Source organism: Zea mays, chromosome 3 (assembly GCF_902167145.1).
Source record: "Zea mays cultivar B73 chromosome 3, Zm-B73-REFERENCE-NAM-5.0, whole genome shotgun sequence".
Taxonomy (NCBI): Eukaryota; Viridiplantae; Streptophyta; class Magnoliopsida; order Poales; family Poaceae; genus Zea; species Zea mays.
Window position 1 is genome coordinate 48,119,311 of NC_050098.1, and position 16,831 is coordinate 48,136,141.

Consider the following 16,831-nt stretch of genomic DNA (forward strand, 5'->3'; position numbering starts at 1 on the left):
ACGAGAAGGAGTCTATCTTCAATGAGCCGAAAGATGACAAGCCTACGCACTCGGGCTCGAGCCACAAAAGAAGAGACGGGAAGAAGAAGAAGACTAGGCGCATCAAGGAGATAGTCTACTACGACAGCGACGAATCTTCCTCTTCCCAAAAGGACGACGACGACTACAAGAAAAAGAAAACGGTCAATTCGAACTTTTCTTTTGATTACTCTCGTATTCCTCAAAGTGCAAATGCTCATTTATTATCCATTCCACTTGGTAAACCTCCTCATTTTGATGGAGAGGACTACGGATTTTGGAGTCACAAGATGCGTAGTCACTTGTTCTCTCTCCATCCTAGCATATGGGAGATAGTAGAGAGTGGAATGAAATTTGATAGCTCGGATAGCCCTTTGTTTATCAATGAACAAATTCATAAAAATGCACAAGCTACTACTGTTCTTCTAGCTTCATTGTGCAGGGATGAATACCACAAAGTGAGCGGCTTGGACAATGCCAAGCAGATCTAGGACACCCTCAAGATCTCACGTGAGGGCAACAACGTCACCATGCTCACCAAGATGGAGTTGGTAGAGGGCGAACTTGGGAGATTCGCTATGATAAGGGGGGAGGAGCCAACCCAAACATACAACCGGCTCAAGACCCTTGTCAACAAGATAAGGAGCTATGGAAGCACGCGATGGACGGACCACGACGTCATCCGCCTAATGCTAAGGTCCTTTACTGTTCTTGATCCTCATCTTGTGAACAATATTCGTGAGAATCCTAGGTACACCAAGATGACGCCCGAGGAGATACTTGGAAAGTTTGTAAGCGGGCGGATGATGATCAAGGAGGCGAGATACGTGGATGATGCATTAAATGGCCCAATCCAAGAGCCTCAAACTATTGCTCTCAAAGCAACGAGGAGCAAGGAGGCGCTACCTAGCAAGGTGGCACAAATTGAGGCGGCCGGGCTTAATGATGAAGAAATGGCCCTCATCATCAAGCGTTTCAAGATGGCGCTAAGAGGTCGCAAGGAGCATCCCAACAAGACCAAGACAAAGGGGAAGCGCTCATGCTTCAAATGTGGTAAGATTGGTCACTTTATCGCTAATTGTCCCGATAATGATAGTGACCAGGAAAAGAAGAGTGGAAAATGGGAAAAGAAGAAGAATTACAAGAAGGCAAAGGGCGAGGCACATATTGGAAAGGAGTGGGATTCGGATTGCTCCACGTCCGACTCCGACAACGAAGGACTCGCCGCCACCGCCTTCAACAAGTCATCCCTTTTTCCAAACAAGCATCACACATGCCTCATGGCTAAGGAGAAGAAAGTAAGTACTCGAAACTCTACTTATGCTTCTTCTAGTGAGGATGAGTCTAGTGATGATGATGAAATAGACTATTCATGCTTATTCAAGGGATTAGATAGATCTAAATTTGATAAGATTAATGAGTTGATTGATGCTTTAAATGACAAGAATAGATTACTAGAAAAACAAGAGGATCTTTTATATGAGGAGCATGATAAATTTGTTAGTGCACAAAATTCTCTTGCTCTAGAAATTAAAAGGAATGAAATGCTCTCTTGTGAATTATCTACTTGTCATGAATCCATCTCTAATTTAAGAAGTGTTAATGATGATTTGAATGCTAAGTTAGAGATCGCTAGTAAATCTAACTCTTGTGTAGAAAATGTTGTAAGTTGCACTAGGTGTAAAGATATTAACATTGATGCTTGTAGTGAACACCTAGCTCGAATTTCTAAATTAAATGACGAGGTGGCTAGTCTTAATGCCCAACGTAAGACTAGCAAGAGTGATTTTGATAAACTAAAATTTGCTAGTGATGCCTACACGGTTGGTAGACACCCCTCAATTAAGGATGGGCTTGGCTTCAAAAGGGAAGCCAAGAACTTGACAAGCCATAAGGCTTCCATCTCCGCCAAGGAGAAAGGGAAGGCCCCTATGGCTAGTAGTACTAAAAAGAACCATGCTTTTATGTACAATGATAGAAGACAGTCTTATAGGAGTTGTAATGCTTATGATGCTTTTGACTCTCATGACATGTTTGCTTCTAGTTCTTCCTATATGCATGGTAGAAATGTGTTTAGAAGAAATGATGTTCATCATATGCCTAGGAGAAATGTTGTCAATGTTCCTAGGAAAGTTAATGAACCTTCTACAATATATCATGCTTTAAATGCTTCCTTTGCTATTTGTAGAAAGGATAGGAAGATAGTTGCTAGAAAATTAGGGGCAAAATGCAAGGGAGATAAAACTTGCATTTGGGTCCCTAAGACAATTGTGACTAACCTTGTAGGACCCAACAAGAGTTGGGTACCTAAGACCCAAGCCTAAATTTGCCTTGCAGGTTTATGCATCCGGGGGTTCAAGCTGGATTATCGACAGCGGATGCACAAACCACATGACGGGGGAGAAGAAGATGTTTACCTCCTACGTCAAGAACAAGGATCCCCAAGATTCAATTATATTCGGTGATGGGAATCAAGGCAAGGTGAAAGGATTAGGCAAAATTGCAATATCGAATGAGCACTCTATATCTAATGTGTTTTTAGTTGAGTCTCTTGGATATAATTTGTTATCTGTTAGTCAATTATGCAATATGGGATATAATTGTCTATTCACAAATGTAGATGTGTCTGTCTTTAGAAGGAGTGATGGTTCACTAGCCTTTAAGGGTGTATTAGACGGCAAACTTTACTTAGTTGATTTTGCAAAAGAAGAGGCCGGTCTAGATGCATGCTTAATTGCTAAGACTAGCATGGGCTGGTTGTGGCATCGCCGCCTAGCACATGTGGGGATGAAGAACCTTCACAACCTTCTAAAGGGAGAACACGTGATAGGTTTAACTGATGTGCAATTCGAAAAAGATAGACCTTGTGCAGCTTGTCAAGCAGGTAAACAAGTGGGAGGAGCACATCACACCAAAAATGTGATGACCACAACAAGACCTTTGGAGATGCTTCACATGGACCTCTTCGGACCCGTCGCCTATCTAAGTATAGGAGGAAGTAAGTATGGTCTTGTTATAGTTGATGACTTTTCCCGCTTCACTTGGGTATTCTTTTTGCAGGATAAATCTGAAACCCAAGGTACCCTCAAGCGATTCCTAAGGAGAGCTCAAAACGAGTTTGAGCTCAAGGTGAAAAAGATAAGGAGCGACAATGGGTCCGAGTTCAAGAACCTTCAAGTAGAGGAGTACCTTGAGGAGGAAGGGATCAAGCACGAGTTCTCCGCTCCCTACACACCACAGCAAAATGGTGTGGTAGAGAGGAAGAACAGGACGCTTATAGACATGGCGAGGACGATGCTTGGAGAGTTCAAGACCCCCGAGCGCTTTTGGTCGGAAGCCGTGAACACGGCTTGCCACGCCATCAACAGGGTCTACCTTCATCGCCTCCTCAAGAAGACGTCGTATGAGCTACTAACCGGTAACAAACCCAATGTTTCGTATTTTCGAGTTTTTGGGAGTAAATGCTACATTCTAGTGAAGAAGGGTAGGAATTCCAAATTTGCTCCCAAAGTCGTAGAAGGGTTTTTGTTAGGTTATGACTCAAATACAAAGGCGTATAGAGTCTTCAACAAATCATCGGGTTTGGTTGAAGTCTCTAGCGACGTTGTATTTGATGAGACTAATGGCTCTCCAAGAGAGCAAGTTGTTGATTGTGATGATGTAGATGAAGAAGAAGTTCCAACGGCCGCAATACGCACCATGGCGATTGGAGATGTGCGGCCACAGGAACAAGATGAGCAAGATCAACCTTCTTCCTCAACAATAGTGCAACCCCCAACTCAAGATGATGAACAGGAGGCGTGTGATCAAGGGGGAGCACAAGATGATCATGTAATGGAGGAAGAAGCGCAACCGGCACCTCCAACCCAAGTTCGAGCAATGATTCAAAGGGATCATCCCGTCGACCAGATTTTGGGTGACATTAGCAAGGGAGTAACTACTCGGTCTCGATTAGTTAATTTTTGTGAACATTACTCCTTTGTCTCTTCTATTGAGCCTTTCAAGGTAGAGGAGGCCTTGCTAGATCCGGACTGGGTGTTGGCCATGCAAGAGGAGCTCAACAACTTCAAGAGGAATGAAGTTTGGACACTGGTGCCGCGTCGTAAGCAAAATGTTGTGGGAACCAAGTGGGTGTTCCGCAACAAACAAGACGAGCACGGGGTGGTGACAAGGAACAAGGCTCGACTTGTGGCAAAAGGTTATGCCCAAGTCGCAGGTTTGGACTTTGAGGAGACTTTTGCTCCTGTGGCTAGGCTAGAGTCAATTCGTATTTTGCTAGCATATGCCGCTCACCATTCTTTCAGGTTGTTCCAAATGGATGTGAAGAGCGCTTTCCTCAACGGGCCAATTAAGGAGGAGGTGTACGTGGAGCAACCCCCTGGCTTCGAGGATGAACGGTACCCCGACCACATGTGTAAGCTCTCTAAGGCGCTCTATGGACTTAAGCAAGCCCCAAGAGCATGGTATGAATGCCTTAGAGATTTTTTAATTGCTAATACTTTCAAGGTTGGAAAAGCCGATCCAACTCTTTTCACTAAGACTTGCGATGGTGATCTTTTTGTGTGCCAAATTTATGTCGATGACATAATATTTGGTTCTACTAATCAAAAGTCTTGTGAAGAGTTTAGCAGGGTGATGACACAGAAATTTGAGAAGTCGATGATGGGCGAGTTGAACTACTTCCTTGGGTTCCAAGTGAAGCAACTCAAGGACGGCACCTTCATCTCTCAAACAAAGTACACGCAAGACTTGCTAAAGCGATTTGGGATGAAGGACGCCAAGCCCGCAAAGACGCCGATGGGAACCGACAGACACACTGACCTCAACAAAGGAGGTAAGTCCGTTGATCAAAAAGCATACCGGTCAATGATAGGGTCTTTACTTTATTTATGTGCTAGTAGACCGGACATTATGCTTAGCGTATGCATGTGTGCTAGATTTCAATCCGGTCCAAGGGAATGTCACTTGGTGGCCGTGAAGCGAATTCTTAGATATTTAGTCGCTACGCCTTGCTTCGGGATCTGGTATCCAAAGGGGTCTAACTTTGACTTGATTGGATATTCAGATTCCGACTATGCTGGATGTAAGGTCGATAGGAAGAGTACATCGGGGACGTGCCAATTCTTAGGAAGTACCCTGGTGTCATGGAATTCTAAGAAACAAACTTCCGTTGCCCTATCCACCGCTGAGGCCGAGTACGTTGCCGCAGGACAATGTTGCGCGCAACTACTTTGGATGAGGCAAACCCTCCAGGACTTTGGCTACAATCTGAGCAGAGTCCCACTTCTATGTGATAATGAGAGTGCTATCCGCATGGCGGAAAATCCTGTTGAACACAGCCGCACAAAGCACATAGACATCCGACATCACTTTTTGAGAGACCACCAGCACAAGGGAGATATCGAAGTGTTTCATGTTAGCTCCGAGAACCAGCTAGCCGATATCTTTACCAAGCCTTTAGATGAGCAGACCTTTTGCAAGTTGCGTAGTGAGTAAATGTCTTAGATTCGCGGAACCTGGATCGATCTATAGCATACATGTGTTTATGCCTTTGATCATGTTCCTTATGCATTTTGGTGATTATTTATGGTGCTCAAGTTGTACAAGCACTCCCCGGACCTTTCAAGTCCATGTGCAAGGGATGCACAAATTTTGGGGGAGTTGTGCTACAACTTGATCCTTTGAGACTAACCGTGTGCTTGAGTTTGCTTGTTTTAGTCTCAAAGGAGGTTTGAAAGGGAAAAGGTGGACTTGGACCATGAAAGACTTCCACTACACTCCGATGACAGGGTAACTTATTCCAAGTTCATCTTAGTACTCTTATTGCCCTTTTACTCTTAGTTGAAGATTTTTGGTGAGGCAATGGGGCTAAAGGGCCAAGGTTGATCCCGTTTTGGTGCTTGATGCCAAAGGGGGAGAAAATAAGGCTAAAGCAAATAAATGGATCAGCTACCACTTGAGAATTTTGAAAAAGTAGAGTTAGAGCTTTTGTTTTGTCAAAATTCTCTTATTGGCTCTCTTTGTCAAAAGTTGGCTTCTCGTGGGGAGAAGCGTTGATTATGGGAAAACGGGGGAGTTTTTGAAATCGTGAATCAATTTCTCTTGGAATGACTCTCCTCATGTCTTAACAAGTGTGTTTGACTTAGAGATAGAAATTTGAGGTTAATTTGCAAAAACAAACCAAGTGGTGGCAAAGAGTGATCCATATATGCCAAAAATGAATCAAAACAATTTTGAGTTCTCATTTGCATTGATATTGCACTTGTTCTAGTTGCTTTATGTTGTGTTGGCATAAATCACCAAAAAGGGAGAGATTGAAACGGAAATGTGCCCTTGGGCCATTTCTAAGTATTTTTGGTGATTGAGTGCCAACGCAAGTGTTTTTGTGTTGATCTATGCAATGTGTGGACAAAGTGCAAATCATGTCAAAAGGTATGTTTCTCAGACTTAGTACATTGTTTTAGAGACTAATGTATTGTGTCTAAGTGCTGGAAACAGGAAAAGAACAATTGGAAATGTCTTGGCTCGAGCAGCCAAGACTCTGCTCGGTCGGGAGGGAGCACCGGACTGTCCGGTGTGCACCGGACAGTGTCCGGTGCGCCAGGCTGGCTCGTGCGAACTCGCTGCTCTCGGGATTTCATCGGCGGCGTATGGCTATAATTCACCGGACTGTCCGGTGAGCCAACGGTTGGCCGGGCCAACGGTCGGCTGCGCGATCTGCGCAAGACACGTGGCCGAGCCAACGGTCGGGAGGGAGCACCGGACAATGTCCGGTGCGCCAACGGCTCCTAGGCGCCAACGGTCGGCTACGCCACAGAAGGAAAGAAATCTGCACCGGACAGTGTCCGGTGTGCACCGGACTGTCCGGTGCGCCAGGCGACAGAAGGCAAGATTTGCCTTCCAGGAATGCTCTCAACGGCTCCTAGCTGCCTTGGGGCTATAAAAGGGACCCCTAGGCGCATGGAGGAGTACACCAAGCATCCTCTAAGCATTCCTAAGCACTAAGACATCGATTCTGCGCCTTTGATTCTTTGTGATAGCAATTAGAGCTCTAGTTGAGTTGGGAACTCATTGAGTTGTGTTGTGAGCTCTTGTTGCGACTTGTGTGCGTGGTGTTGCTGTGATTTCTTGTCTTGAGTGTGTTGCTTATCCCTCCCTTACTCCGTGCTTCTTTGTGATCATCTAAGTGTAAGGGCGAGAGGCTCAAAAGTGTGGAGATTCCTCGCAAACGGGAGATAGTAAAGCAAGCAAAACATCGTGGTATTCAAGTGGGTCTTTGGACCGCTTGAGAGGGGTCGATTGCAACCCTCGTCCGTTGGGACGCCACAACGTGGAGTAGGCAAGCGTTGGTCTTGGCCGAACCACGGGATAAACCACTGTGCCATCTCTGTGATTGATCTCCTGTGGTTACTGTGTTTTGTTGAGACTCCTCTCTGAGCCGCTTGGCATTATTGTGCTAACGCCAAATCAAGCTTTTGTGGATTAAGTTTCAAGTTTCACAGGATCACCTATTCACCCCCCCCCCTCTAGGTGCTCTCAGATTGCAAGGACACTTCACTAGATGACCAGTTGCATCTTTGAAAGCGTGCTCAAGAAAAGCCTTTGTTACAACCATCCATTCATTCGAATGTGCCCCATCCTTTCTCCACCCATCATACATCACCCTCCGATCACCGTCCATTTCAAACGCTAAACAAAAGACAAAGAACATCAACGATCGTCTGTGGCTTAGGTGAACTCCCTATTAGGTAAAGGCCCTAAACCCACCCAAGAGTGTAGGTCGATGCTTGTGATTTGTGACGTGTAGCCTACGATTGCCGCGAAATTTCGACAGCATAACCCCGCTGCTCTCCAAAGCACACGCCTGAACATGGTGTGTTGGAGAACAACTGGGTTACACAACCGAAATTCCACGTCAATAGTAAGGCACATGTCACAAATCACAAGCATCGGCCTACACTCTCAGGCTGTCCAAAATACATGGACAATTCCGGAACGGCGAACCTCACAAGCCAATGAAACGTTCGCTGTTCCCGAACGGGTGGCGCATACGGTTCGCTACGGTTAACGATTAAAACTAAACTCTAAACATTAAAAAATAACTCAGAGACAAATATGAATTTGAATTAAAGCAATCAACAGTTATTTTCGTAATTATTCTCATTGGTTAGTGGAGAGGGGAAGATTAGTGCTCCCCCTCTGCAGGGGGAACGTTTCTCTCACCCCCGCGAGAGGGCCCCCTGTAACATCCCAAAATTTCAACCCAAGGTTTGGAACCCTAATCTCCTAACCCCCCCCTAATTTTTTATCTCTCCCTAAACTCCATCCCATAGGTCATTTCATCATATGCATACACTTTGATTGTTAGAAGCACCTCACATAGATTATTTTTAGCACCTAAGATTATTTAGCTAGTTATTGTTCAAAAGAAAAAGAGGTAAAAGGAAAAACTCTCCCCCCTCGGCTAGGCTGCTTCCGGCCCAAGCCACTGCCCCCTCTCGCGCGTCCGCCCCTCCCCCTCAACCTCTCGCGGCCCAAGCAGCCCAGCATCGCGCGCCCGCGCCCGCGCCTGACACCCCGGTCCCACCCGTCAGCCGCGCTCCCCTCCCGCGCGCCGCTCCCGCTGACCGGTCGGCCCCACCCGTCAGCTGCCCCTCCCCTCTCCCTCTCTCGTCGCTCTTCCGCTGGCAGCCCGGGCTCGCCCGTCAGACCCCTCGTCCCACCCATGACTTCAACGGCACGTTCGCCGCCGACCACCGTCTGCCCCGTCTCCTCGCCATTAACACGCTCACCAGCTCGGTTGGCACCATGCGCCCCCGCTCACTGTGCCCGAGCCGTCCCGTCGCCAGTTTGCGCCATCACCACCATCATGGCGAGCTCGTCGGTGCTCGCCACCCCTCCTCCCTTCCCCCCCTCCCCGGGCGCCTATAAAAAGGACCGCCCAAGCTCTGCCTTCCCCCACACCACCTCGGCTACCTCCCCCTCCCCTTCCTCGAGCTCGTATGAGCCAGCGCCGCCACCGTCCCTCCGTCTCCGGTGTGCTCCGTCCTCCTCTCTCTAGTGGCGTTTGATCAAATTGCTCTAGCTCTTAAGGTCCGTCGCTCTGTCACAAGCCTAGCGCACACCTGCTCGTCGCCTATTGCGCCCGGTGGCCTCGCCGGCGACTTCACCGCCGCGAGCGACCGCCACCCGCCGTTGACCGGCCACCCCAGGCCTCCACCGGTCAAATTGACCCCACCTCTGTGACCCCCTACCCCCGCTCGTGCTTTGCCACCACCCCGTCCACCCAGAACCGGACCACCGGCGAGGAACCGCCGTCGGGTTCACCGGCGACCGGTTCTCCCCCGCCGCGGACCGCTCTCCTCCTTCCCCCCCCTGACGTCGTCTCCCCTCTCCCTCTCTGGCGCGTGGGCCCGTGCCCACGGCATCCGCTGTGCCTTCCTCCGCTCCTCATGGGCCGACTGGGCCCATTTGGCCGCGACGCCGCGCGCCCGCGCCCGACCAGGCCGAAATCCCCCCCTCGGCCCAGTTAACCTGGAATTCCTTTTCTTTTTCCTTTTCCCAATTCTTTTTCCCATTTTCACATATATATTTATATGTTGATATTTTATACACCAAAAATAGTTTAAATAAATTATAGGACACAAAAATAATAAGGTATAATAATGGGCACACCCCCACTAAGTCACCATGATTGATGTATTGTTCCTTATCTATGCTTGTTAGCGGAAGAGGGATCCGATCCTCCGGAATTTGTAGCTCCGGAAGAAGGGCAGGAACCCGCTCGGTCAACTGGAATGTGTATTATCCATATGGGAGATCTTCCAATCGAGAAGATCCATCGATCTGAGACGAAGAGAAAGGGCCCATTTTCTTTACTTATTCAGTTAAACCAAGGATTCGTTATGGAAATAGATAGCAACATAATTTACCTATTCTCTCTACCACTACCTAAGCCGGGATTAAGGGATGGAATGATTGCATTGTGAGCAGAGAGATAGCCCCACATTAACAAACATCTTTTGAGCACAAAATATGGGATGAGAAAAAGGGGCATGGTTTTGACCTAACGATGTTTTCAAAAAGTGTGCGATGACGGGTATTCACCCTCATCACCTGGTGAGTGGGATGATCAGGGACTCCCTGGTTTAGGGGAGGGCCTAAGGTGATGGCTCAGCTGGTTTAGGTGTGAGCAGAAGGATTGTCCCCTCATATAAGGACCGGTTTGTCATCCTTCACTAACTGTACTCAGGAAAAGTACAACCACTCGAGGCTGTGTGGGCAGTCACTCGATCTGAACTCGTACGGTCCAACCCCAGGGTTATGAAGGCTGGGGAGCTCTGGGAGGATAAGGAGGGGGAATGTTTTGTCCGGTTTGGACATGGCGGTGGCCTGACTCCTTCCAGTATAACCGTTAAGGTTAGGACGTGCGAGGAAAGAAAGAGATTCGGATTTGGATCTCATTGGCCATGATATCGCAGAGCCGGACTAGTGGGTAAAGTGTACCCCTCTGCGCAGAGTTCAAACCTATTCGAATAGTCCGTGTCCACTGGAATGGATGAGTCTGGTGTGGTATGACAATTAGTGTTTTACAACATCTGTGAACAGGGAAATATGTGTGTGTGAGTGTGTCTCTGGAAAAGAAAATGATGCCATGGGAGCAGGAAGCTCAGTGGTGGTTGAGCAATGTGTTACTTCTATTTCTTCGGGAAGAAAACCCTAAAAAGTATTGTCTTTCTCTGAGAAAAAGAAGAGTGACTTCAACCCCACCATATAAAGCATGTATGATATAGGTCTCTTTCTCTTTACGGGAGCGGGGTGGGCTTGTGGAATACCTAGTGTATTCACCCAGATTTATTTATGTTTTTCAGCAGCTGAAGACTTCTTTTCTGCTATGCTTGATTGAGGGGGTTGTGTCTTCACCCAGTTCTGCCTGTGGCTTGGCTAGTTTATCTTCTACTGCGCTTCGTATTTCTAGCTCTCTCGAGCTTGTACTCTGGTATTGTAATACCATTTATTCGAACTCTGTACTATTTGAAGTAAGGAATGTGGTTACTAGCCTCCTGGGACTAGTAATTGTATCACATTTGAGTCCCAAAGGATTGGGGCGCTTCAGGTGGTATCAGAGCCATAGGACTAGCCGTAGATCGCAGCCCTGACCTTAAAAGTTGCCTTAACAAGAAAACACCTCTTACCCCTAAGAAAAACCTTCTCTCCTTTCCCCGATATTAACAGACCCTTCTTTTCTCCTACTAGATGGAAGGCTCTTGGGTCATTAGAACATCCTACTGCTCAGAGGAGGAAGGATTCCCTCATCTCTTACAGAGCTCCGCGCTACGCATGGGGATCCGCAAGAAGCCGAAATATGTCTGGAAAGAATACCGAGAAAACGGAGTTGAGAAGTGCTTTATGGCGGTCTACCTGGGAGAAAGCCGAAGTTACCCAAACCACCCTCCCTTCCAAGTCACCTCCATCGGGCACCGCTTCCCAGACACTTGCCAAAATGTTGCCCGAAAAGCCCTTAAACAGCTATGCCAAAACTACAACAGAGAGCTCTTTGAAACCCCCCCCCTTCGTTACTTCCCACCTAGCAACAAAAATACCCCCACCTAGAGGAAAAAACTTCAGGCCCTATCAGGGAGAGATCCTACCGAGGATGACCCCACCATCGTCTACATGGCCGGATATCTCCAAACTCTCGATAACCACTACGACAACCTTTCCTCCCACTGCACCCACCTAAACTCCTGGGTGGAAAGCTTAGAGCAACAGGTCAAGGAACTTAAAAAGGAGAAGGTGTCCCTCCATGAGTGTCTCGATATAGCAGAAGGCGAGGAGGCCAACACTCGTGAAGCCTACCGAACCCTGAAGATGGATTACGATAAGAAGCTAAAGAAGCTCGCGCCCACGAAGAAAATCCAAAAGAAGACCAAGAGCCAAGGATGTCAGACTCAGCGGAAGAAGAAAGCCCCTCCAGCACCACCCCCGCCAGGATAGAGAACTTGTTCGATGTCGAGGATATGTCCCTAGCTAGCCTTGATGACCTTCGCAAGGAATTTGGGGACACTTTAGAAAAGGAGTTCGGAAGTACCTCAGAGAGCGCTAGCGTGTAGTGCGACTTGTAGTAGTTGTATGCTTGTAATGAACTGATGTAATGAATAAAATGACTTGGTTGAAAAAATTGGCATATGCATAATAGTAACTCTCTCCCCCTGGCAGATGGCTTTAGATAAAACCACGCCTACCGCCTCCGGGATTGGAGCAGGGTTTCCCCTAAGAGCTGAAAGAGAAGCCGATGGAGAAGGGAGTGAGACCCACCTCCCCGCACCTCCAGAGCTACCCTTAGATTTAGCCCAAGTTCTAGCCAACCAAACCCGACTCATTGAGGTCCTCACTAGAAGTCTGGAGAATCAATGCCCGATTGGTGGAAGACCACAAGACAGGATGGGAGATTTTCTGAGGCTCAAGCCTCCCACATTCGCTGGATCTAGCAATCCCCTCGATGCTGATGATTGGTTGCGCACGATTAAAAGGAAGTTAGAAGCCATCGGATGCCCGGAGAATTAGCGTGTTCAATTGGCTGCTCATCAACTTTCCGAAATGGCCTTAGCTTGGTGGGATACCTTCAACACTGCCATCAGAGATGCTACCTGGACAGAGTTTGAAACTGCTTTCCAAGAGCACCATGTGCCCCAAGGGATCGTTCAGCTCAAGGAAGATGAATTCTGGGAACTAACTCAAGATGGAAGATCGGTCAGTGAATACATGCACAAATTCACAGAATTCGCCTGCTACGCGCCGGATGACGTCAGCACCGAAGTCAAGAAGATGGCCCGCTTTTTGAAGGGGCTCAGACCAGAACTCAAGACCATCCTAGCCAGCCAAGATTTCCTCAGCTTCTCGCACCTCTCAAACAAAGCCATACAAGTGGAGAGGGCAAGGGAATAAGAAAAAGGTCACCTCAAGAGGAAATTCCAAGTCCTCCGAGCTCAGCAGCAAGACCGGCACCAGAGAACTCGATCCTTTGGGTTTCCACCTAAGGGACCAAGCTTCATTAGACCAACTGGACCCACTCCGTCACAGTTCAGTCAGCAGAGTTAGAGCTCCTTTCATGCCCCCTCGGTTGCAAATGCATGTTGGCACTGCGGAGACCCCAGTCACTTCAAGAACAATTGCCCCCAGTTGAAGGCATCAGGACCTGCTTACTCCAACTCGGTGAATGGCCCCAAGAATACCTCAGCACCCGCCCCCAAGGCGCCCTCCTCCATCAGCCAGCAGAACAAGACCCAGTATCAAGGAAGGGCACGAGTAAATCACGTCGATGCTCAGGAGGCTCAGCAAGCTCTGGGAGTAGTGCTCGGTGAGTTCCTTGTTGAATTTACTCTCGCTACTGTATTTTTTGATTCAGGAGCATCCCATTCTTTTATAGCCACTAGTTTTGTGGAAAAGCATGGCATCCCCTCTACCCCTCTAGAGATTCCCTTGGTCACCCAAACCCCAGGGTCGGACCTTTTATGCCAGCTCAAATGCTCCCAAGTTAGAATTCTTTTAAGTGGGGTAGTGTTCTTGCCAGACTTAACCGTCTTGCCATCCCAAGGGATTGATGTGATCTTAGGAATGGATTGGTTAACCAAGCACAAAGGTATCATAAGTTGCACAAACAAGACAGTCCTTCTCACAGACCACCAAGGAAAGTCAGTCTCTTGTCAGACTCAGCCACCCGCCAATGATCCAATGATGTTTAATCTAGCAACAGAAAGCATATCAGTGGTAGAAGAATTCATGGATGTATTCCCAGAAGAATTGCCAGGAATGCCGCCAGAAAGAGAAGTGGAATTCTACATAGATCTGATTCCTGGTACGGCGCCCATCGCAAAGAGACCATACCGCATGGCTCCTACCGAGTTAGCAGAATTAAAGCTCCAAATCTCATATCTCCAACAAAAAGGGTACATCCGTCCCAGCTCATCCCCTTGGGGAGCACCAGTCCTTTTCGTCACTAAGAAGGATGGAAGTATGAGGATGTGTATTGATTACTGATCTTTAAATGAAGTCACAATCAAAAACAAGTATCCACTCCCTCGAATCGACGACCTCTTCGACCAGCTTCAAGGGGTCAAATACTTCTCCAAGATAGACCTGAGGTCTGGTTATCACCAGCTGAGAATCAAGGAAGCAGATATTCAGAAGACTGCATTTGTCACCCGGTACGGACAGTATGAATTCACAGTGATGCCTTTCGGACTGACAAACGCACCCGCCTTTTTCATGAACCTCATGAATAAGGTATTTATGGAAGAGCTAGATAAGTTCGTCGTAGTCTTCATTGACGACATCCTTATCTACTCCAAGAATCGCGAAGACCATAAGCGTCACCTCCGGACCGTCCTTGGAAGACTCAGGGCACACCAACTTTATGCTAAGCTCAGCAAATGTGAATTCTGGTTAGAAAAGATAGCCTTCCTTGGGCATATCTTGACTGCAGAAGGAATAGAAGTAGACCCGTCCAAGGTAGAAGCAGTATCAAAATGGAAGCAGTCGTCCAACGTCAGTGAAGTTCGAAGCTTTCTGGGAATGGCAGGATATTACTGTCGCTTTATCAAGGGATTCTCCAGTATAGCAAGACCTATGATCGAGCTCCTCAAGAAAGACAATAAGTTTGTGTGGACCCCAAAGTGTGAGGAAAGTTTCCAGATCATAAAGAAGAAGCTCACGACCGCGCCCGTTTTAACACTACCGGATATACACTAGGATTTCGTCGTCTTCTGTGATGCCTCAAGACAAGGCTTAGGGTGTGTTCTGATGCAAAACGAGAAAGTCATTGCTTTTGCATCGTGCCTACTCAAGCCGCATGAGTAGAATTATCCCACCCATGATTTGGAATTGGCAGTCATAGTGCATGCCCTGAAAATATGGAGGCACTACCTAATTGGGAACAAATGTCACATCTTCACCGATCACAAGAGTCTGAAGTATATATTCACTCAGCCAGATCTCAACCTCCGTTAGAGAAGATGGCTGGAACTGATCAAAGATTATGACCTTGAGATTCATTATCACCCCGGAAAGGCCAACGTGGTAGCAGACGCCCTCAGCCGAAAACCTTTCGGGATAAAGGGAACCAACTTTTTAGAAGATTGGAAGAAGGAATCAGCTCAGCTGAATGCATGTTTGGGAAACGACGGTAGCCTAGAAGTCAAACCAATGCTAGAAGACCTCATATGCAAAGCTCAACGCCTGGACTCAGAGACAGCAAGACTTATGAAAAAAGCTCGCAAACAACAACTTCCGAACCTTAGGACAGATGAACAAGGAGTCCTTTGGTTCAAGAACTGTCTATGTGTACCAAAAGGGGAGGCACGAGAAGTCCTGCTCGATGAAGCTCACAACTCAGCCTACTCCATCCACCCAGGAACCACCAAGATGTACCTAGACATCAAAACCAGATACTAGTGGAGAGGGATGAAGAAAGAGATAGCAAAGTATGTGGCTCGGTGTGACACTTGCCAACAAACGAAAGCCGAGCACCAGAAGCCTGCAGGCCTATTGCAACCCCTTCCAGTGCCCGAATGGAAGTGGGAGGAGATAGGCATGGATTTTGTAACCGGACTACCCTGGACGCAAAAAGGGAACAACTCTATCTGGGTAATAATAGACCGTCTTACCAAGGTAGCCCACTTCATCCCAGTGAAAACTACCTTTGGAGGAGCCACCCTTGCACGGATTTATCTTAAAGAGATAGTCAGACTCCATGGCATCCTAAGGAAGATAGTGTCAGACAGAGGAACCCAGTTCACCTCCAAATTTTGGACGAGCCTTCAGAAAGCTATGGGCACCAAGCTAGATTTTAGCACCGCCTACCACCCCTAGACAGATGGTCAGACAGAAAGGGTCAACAAGGTCCTCGAAGATTTATTAAGAACTTGTGTGTTAACGTTCGATAGAAGCTGGGAGTCCAGTTTGCCTTATGCAGAGTTCTCGTATAACAACAGCCATCAGGCCAGTATCAAGATGTCACCGTTTGAAGCATTGTAGGGACGAAAATGCAAGACCCCTCTCATGTGGTCCAACGTAGGGGAAAAGACACTAGAAGGGCCTGCCTTTGTTAAAGAGGCTGAAGAGAAAGTTACCCTGATCCGCAAAAGATTACTTGAAGCTCAGAGTCGGCAGAAAAGTTATGCGGACAACAGGCGGAGAGAACTCAGATTTGAGGAAGGAGACTTCGTCTACCTCAAGGTCTCCCTGATGCGTGGTGTCAGAAGGTTCCAGGTGAAAGGAAAGCTAGCACCGCGATTCGTCGGCCCCTATCCCATCATTGGCAGAGTGGGACCCGCATCGTACCGTCTTGAATTACCAGAATCCATGTCTGATATCCATAATGTGTTTCATGTGTCCCAGCTCCGCAAATGCCTGCAAGTACCAGAAAGTCACATCGAAGAAGAGGCAATCCGGATTCAGAAAGATCTTCAGTACCGAGAGAAGCCAGTAAAGATTCTGGACTCAGTAGTCCGGAAGACCCACAACTCAGAAGTGAGGCTCTGTAAAGTTCAGTGGAGCAGAGAAGGAGAAGAGGAAGCTACCTGGGAAAGTGAGGCCTCTTTGAGGAGGGAATACCCTTACCTTTTCCCAAATCCAGTCTAAATCTCGAGGGCGAGATTCCTTTAAGTGGGGTAGGTCTGTAACATCCCAAAATTTCAACCCAAGGTTTGGAACCCTAATCTCCTAACCCCCCTAATTTTTGTATCTCTCCCTAAACTCCATCCCATAGGTCATCTCATCATATGCATACACTTTGATTGTTAGAAGCACCTCA